Raw genomic sequence first — 6633 nt, 5'->3', positions numbered from 1 at the left:
TGGTGGTACTGGGGATTAAACCCAGGGGTGCTTTACTACTAAACTACATCCCCAGTCCTTTTTTTTTTTCTTAATTATTTTGAGACAGGGTGGTCTCAGTTGCTGAAGCTGGCTTCAAATTTGTGATTCTCCTGCCTCAGTCTCCGAAGTTACTGAAATCACAGTCATGTGTCCTCATGACTGGCTCTTTAAACATTTCTGTGGAATTAACAGCAATGTTGGATAAAGAGAATGGCATTATCAGTTGACACTCAGGAAAGGGAATGGCACATCAGTTGACACTCAGGAAATGGTAATTATTTTAAGTACCAAAGACTGCTACTTCTGAGATGTTGCTTTAAGCACAGGAAAAGTACTGAACTTAAAACACTTTCCCAGCAGTGTTTGAAATTCTTTGTTTCATTTTGACTACTACTTTAAATTCTATTGTTAAAGAATTATTCCTTTGATGTTAACAAGTACTGTCTTTTCAAAGGCAAATACAGTCAAGAGGTGTCTCTTCCCTCTCCTTCTTCTGGTCTTTTCTGATTCTCAAGGTGACTTCCTAGTACTATCTGGACTCTAATTAAAATGTGCATTTATCAAATAATGCACCCATATCCCTGACTGATTTTGTTTTCTTGTGTGAAGAGATCAGTGCTGGAGAGGTACAATTTGAGTATCCCTTATCAGAAATTTTTGAGACAAGATCAGGCACCAAAGCACGTGCCTGTAATACCAGTAACTCAGGAGGCTGAGACAGATGGAACACAAGCCAAGGATGTAGTTCACTGATAGAGTGCCTTGGGATCAGTCTTCAGTAATACACACACACACGCACACACACACCAAAACTGCTTGGGATGAGAAGTATTTTGAAGTTTGAAATATTTGTATATACATAATATCTTGAGGATGGGACCCAAATAATAATAATAATAATAATTAATAATAATAATTATTATTATTATTATTTTAGTACTGGGATTGAACTCAGGGTCACTGAACCACTGAGTCATATCCCCAGCCCTATTTTGTATTTTTCTTTTTTTTTAATTTAGAGATAGGGACTTACTGAGTTGGGTCTCAGTGAGTTGCTTAGTACTTCAAGTTTGCTGAGTTGGCTTTGAACTCACAATCCTCAGACTCAGCCTCCCCAGCTGCTGGGATTACAGGCAAGCAGCACCGGGCAATACCATGAAATTATGTTAATATATATCTTGGACACATTAATAAATGAATAAAATAGCCGGAAGGTATTTTATACAATATTTTTAATGTGTCTGCATTTTGCCTGCAACCTTGCAATCTGTCTCATGAGTTCAGGTATGGAATTTTCTTTTCTTTTTTCTTCTTTTGGTATGGGGATTAAACCCAGGGGGACTTTACTCCTCAGCTACTTCTCCAGTCCTTTTTGTTTTTTATTTGGAGACAGGGTCTCACTAAATTGCTGAGGTTGGCCTCAAACCTGTGATCCTCCTGCTTCCGCCTCCTGAGTCACTGGAATTATACACATTCACCACTGTGCCTGGACTCAGGTATGGAATTTTCTATCTATGGCATCACATTGCCCCCCCACCCCCCACCACCTTGCACCTCACGACTTTGGATTTGGAACATTTCAGAGTTTAGAATTTTGGATTAGAGATGTTCAACCTGTAACTGTGTCATTTGCTAGCATTTCAGGTGTGCTAAGGATTAGCTCCATTGTCAAAAGTTAGAAATTACTGTTTGAAAAATAAGCTAGGGGGCTGGGGATTTAAGTCAGTTGTTCCAGTGTTTGCCTTGCATGCACAATGCCCTGGGTTCAATCCCCAGCACCACCATCCCAAAAAAAACAAAAACAAAAACAAAAAAACCCAACAACAAAAAAGCTAATATGCAGGGTATGATGGTGTGCCCCTATAGCCCCAGCTGCTCAGGAGGCCAGGAGGCCTAAGCAAGAAGACTTCAGGAATTTGAGACCAATCTAAGCAACATAGTGTGACTCCATCTCAAAATAAATAAGCTAGAGGGCTGGGGATGTGGCTCAAGCGGTAGTGCGCTCGCCTGGCATGCGTGCGGCCCAGGTTCGATCCTCAGCACCACATACAAAGAAAGATGTTGTATCTGCCGAAAACTGAAAAATAAATATTAAAAAAAGGGAAAAATTCATAAGGAAATAAAATTAAACCAAGGAGATACTAAATATATATATATATATATATATATATATATATATATATATATATATATGCTAGAGATAGAATACCACCCTGTTTTTGAAACCTATTTTATATTCAAATTATTTAGTGAATTTATTTTAAAACTTTAAAAAATTTTTTTGGACCAGTTTTAAAAAAAATTGTTTTGAGGTACTGGGGATTTAACCCAGGGGCAATTTACCACTGAGCTACATCCCCAGCCCACATTAAGTACAGAATTTGCAATCCTCCTGTCTCAGCCTCTGGAACCACTGAGATTACAGGCCTGAGCCACTATGCCCTCCTATTTTAAAACATTTATTTAACAATGGAAGAGGCAATAATGCCAAGCCCTTACATTCATTATATGTAAACTTCAGGCAGTCAGGGTATTTTCTTGTTTGCTTCATTACTTCAATCATTTTAATGCCTAAAATGGAGTCCACCCTACAGGAAAGACTTAATATTTACTGAATTAATGGATATATTCTGTAGCTATCCTCTGTGAAGGTGATTCTTAAAGTGTAGTCCACAGACTCTAAGAGTGCCTGAGGTTTCAAGGGATCTGTATGGTCAAAACTATTTTCATCATATTAAGACATTATTTGCTCTTTTTCACTGTGTTGACATTTCTATTGGTGACCCAAAAGCAACAGTGGATGGAACTGCCAGCACCTTTGCCTGAATAGAGGTCCAATTTGTACTAGAATCTCTGTACCACCACACCCATTCAATAAAAGAATTAAAGACTACTTTTGGGCTGGGGATGTAGCTCACTGGTAGAGGGTTTGCCTGGAATGTGCCAGGTCCTGCATTCAATCCTTGGTACTGACTCCCCCCCTCAAAAAAAATAAATTAAAATAAAAAGCCTAATTTCATTTACTATCCACAAGGAAGCAGCAATAAATAATAACTAATTTAATGAAATCAACTGTACCTTACTTTTTTTTTTTTCCCCCTTTTGTGATACCAGGGATTAAATCCAGGATTCAGGGGTGCTTAATCACTGAGCTACATTACCAGCCCTAAATAAACTTTTTTTTTTTTTATTTTGAGACAGGGTCTTGCATCCAGAGCTGTTGGGATTCACACCTATTCCCCCCATGCCTGGCTTGTTGAATTTTGGTTACATCAAAGAACAGTATTTGCAGTTGTTGGAGAAGGCTAAAAATAGTCTTTCATTTTTAAACTATGTTTGTGTTAGGTTAGGTATTCTTCATGTACCCAAACGACAGTATAACAGAGAGAATGTGAGAATTGTCTTCAATCCAAAGTTTAATACAATGCTATTCTTTTTTTAAAAAAATATATATTTTAGTGTGTAGTTGGACATAATACCTTTATTTTATTTATTTTTATGTGGTGCTGAGGACCGAACCCAGGGCCTCACACATGCTAGGCTAATGCTCTTCTGCTGAGCCACAACCTCAGGCCTTAACACAATGCTATTCTATTTGCGATTTTTTTTTCTTGTTTTTGAAAATAATTTAGTTCATAAAACATCAACATGTAATGACTTTTTTTTTTTTTTGGTTCTGGAGGTTGAACCCCAGGGGCGCTTAACCACTGAGCCACATCCCCAGCCCTTTTATATATTTTATTTAAAGACAGGATCTTACGGCCTTGCTAAATTGCTGAGGCTGGCTTTGAATTTATGATCTTCCTGCCACAGCCTCTGGAATTGCTGGGATTACAAGCGTGCACCATTGTACCCAGCTGGCTTATCTATCTATCTGTTTATTCATTTATTCATTCATTCATTCATTTATGGGTACTGGAGATTGAAATCAGGGACTCTCTAATACTGAGCTACATACCCAGCCCTTTTTATTTTTAATTTTGAGACAGGATCTTGCTAAATTGCCGAGACTTGTGATGCTTATGAATTAGTTTCCTGAGCTGCTGAGATTACAGGCATGCGCCACAGCACCCAGCTTCTTTCAATTTTAATTTCCTTTTTTTTTTTTTTTTAAGAGAGAGAGAGAGAGAGAAATTTTTAATATTTACTTTTTAGTTATCAGCGGACACAACATCTTTGTATGTGGTGCTGAGGCTCGAACCCGGGCCGCACGCATGCCAGACTTGAGCCACATCCCCAGCCCATCAATTTTAATTTCTTTTAAAATATTTTTTAGTTGTAGTTGGACACAATACCTTTATTTATTTATTTATTTTTATGTGGTGCTGAGGATTGAACCCATTGCCTTGTACGTGCTAGGTGAGCACTCTATCGCTGAGCCACAACCCCAGCCCCTCAATTTTAATTTCTAACCCAGTTAATATACTACATGGACAAAAGTTCCCTGAGAGGCTTAATAAAATTTTTGAGTAACTGGATTACAGGTATGTGCCACAGTGCCCATCTTTATCTTTACTAATATTTAAGAGTTTATGTAAAGGGATCCTGAGACCAAAATGTTTGAGAAACAATGCTTTATTTGTCATGGACTCCACTACACAGTGAAGAAACCTTTGTGCTTTGCACTAGCTCTTCCAAGATTTAGAAGTACCAGGCGACTTCCAAAAAGCAAATTTTTGCTCTTAGCCAAGGGCCCTAGTTCTTCTCTTGACCTGGTTACACCCACTTTATTTTAGTTTTTTATTTTTATTCTTTTGTGGTGCTGGGGATCGTACCCAGGGCCTTGTGCATGCGAAGCAAGCACTCTACCAACTGGGATATACCCCCAGCCCTACACCCACTTTACATAACTGTCTTCCTCCTTTGATGGTTATTCTGGGAATCAGTCGCCATCTTGTCTCTTTATACAAAATGGAGTCAGGTTTGCTATCACATTGCCCACTGCTTTTTTTTTTTTTTTTTTGTAATATTTTTTAGTTATACAGGACACAATATCTTTATTTTGTTTATTAATTTTTATGTGGTGCTGAGGATCGAACCCAGTGCCTCACATGTGTGAGGCAAGAGCTCTGCCACTGAGCCACAACCCTAGCCCCTCCCTACTGCTTTTGATCCTTGGGGTGACAAATCCTTGTAACAGGTCCTCAAGTTCACCAGTAGGGAGTTGTTGGTAATGGCTATGTAATACTAATAGCTTCGCTGGTCTGATTTGTTGTTGAATGTACGGGAGTGGGGGTGGGGTGGGGTGGGGTGGGGGTGGGGTGGGTGGGTAACATAGTTAAAAACACAGGGGGGGCTGGGGATGTGGCTCTAGTGGTAGCGTGCTTGCCTGGCATGCATGCGGCCCGGGTTCGATCCTCAGCACCACATACAAAGATGTTGTGTCTGCTGAAAACTAAAAAATAAATATTAAGAAATTAAAAATAAAAAAAAAAAAACCACAGGGGGCTATGGTTATGAAGGCAATTATGACAATTAAGGGGGACAGGAATGGACGGAGCATCTGCCAGATTCCACAAGAAAAAGGCCACCTGGACCCTTGAGACTCAAGTTGTTCTTTGTGTCTCAGATGTCTTCCTGAAGGGCCTTTATCTCATCTCTAACAACACTGATTGATTTACATAAAAACAGCACTCCTCTTGGAGAAATATACATAATCCACCCTGTTCTGCCTTGAGTAACTCTAGTCCTCCTCTGTTTTGGAGAACCACTCCTGCTAAAGAATCTAACTGGGTTTGGAGAGTGAGAATGGATTCAGTCACTTGTTCCATGTCACTTACAAGCTGTGGAGAAAGACTTTTAAATGACACTAGAGAGGTGGTGACTCCTGCATGCCCATAGCTAGACCAGCAGATATGCCTGGAGTGGCTATGTGGGGCATAATCTGGACAGCCCTTTTTGTTCTGGCCCTTGTCTTTCCAATTAGGGGTATCTCTATTTCTTCATCTCCAGGGATGAGGTCTACGGCTGGGAATAAGAGAACTGGGATACATGTCCCTTTCCACTTGGGGGTAAACAATTATATATAGTAGTGCTGCAAAGGAGGGAGACATTTTGGGTTTTTAAGCAGCATATGTTGTTAGTAGGCTGGATCCATAGTAAGGACTGGTTGTAGCCCAACCCAGGGATTTTTCCTACCTCTGTAGTGCCATTTGATATCAGACAAATTGATGCTGGCTGAAACAGTTCTACTCCCGAAATTTTTGGCCCAGTGTTCTTTACTTGGTTAGAGCAGTTGAGAGGATTATTTGTGAAATTTACAGCGACTGCTAGGGTAGTGGAAAATCCAGGTTTTAGGCACATCCAACAACCTAATGCTAAGGGGCTGCTGGTGAGATTTAATACCAGGTGAGCTGAGGTGACTACCCTTTCAGGAAGGGGTTCTTAAGAAAATCGACAAGTTTGGCTTTTGGGATTTAAAGGTGGGATTGAGAATGGTATGTAGCCACTGAGTGATCCCGGTAGCTAGTAGAGTGTTTTTGGCTTGGTCCTGGACTCCTCCCCCGTCAGATATCAACCCAGTAGAATAATAATTCCAACAGAACTGAATGGGTTGATAACTTGAATCTTTCCAATAATTTCCCCAAGGGCAGGTCACCCTGGTGGTGGGTT

The 6633-nt window shown here is 39.9% G+C and overlaps 1 long non-coding RNA gene across 1 annotated transcript; it reads left to right on the top strand.

Annotated features, from left to right (window-relative positions):
* Positions 1-1224: 1224 nt before the first annotated feature.
* On the top strand, positions 1225-3365 carry LOC139702344 (uncharacterized). The gene is made up of 3 exons (XR_011704964.1): positions 1225-1305; positions 1415-1517; positions 3223-3365. It is a non-coding gene; the product is annotated as an uncharacterized lncRNA (long non-coding RNA).
* Positions 3366-6633: the final 3268 nt, after the last annotated feature.

This window comes from Marmota flaviventris, chromosome 17 (assembly GCF_047511675.1).
Source record: "Marmota flaviventris isolate mMarFla1 chromosome 17, mMarFla1.hap1, whole genome shotgun sequence".
NCBI classification, from domain to species: Eukaryota; Metazoa; Chordata; class Mammalia; order Rodentia; family Sciuridae; genus Marmota; species Marmota flaviventris.
This window is presented reverse-complemented; position numbering and strand designations above follow the sequence as displayed.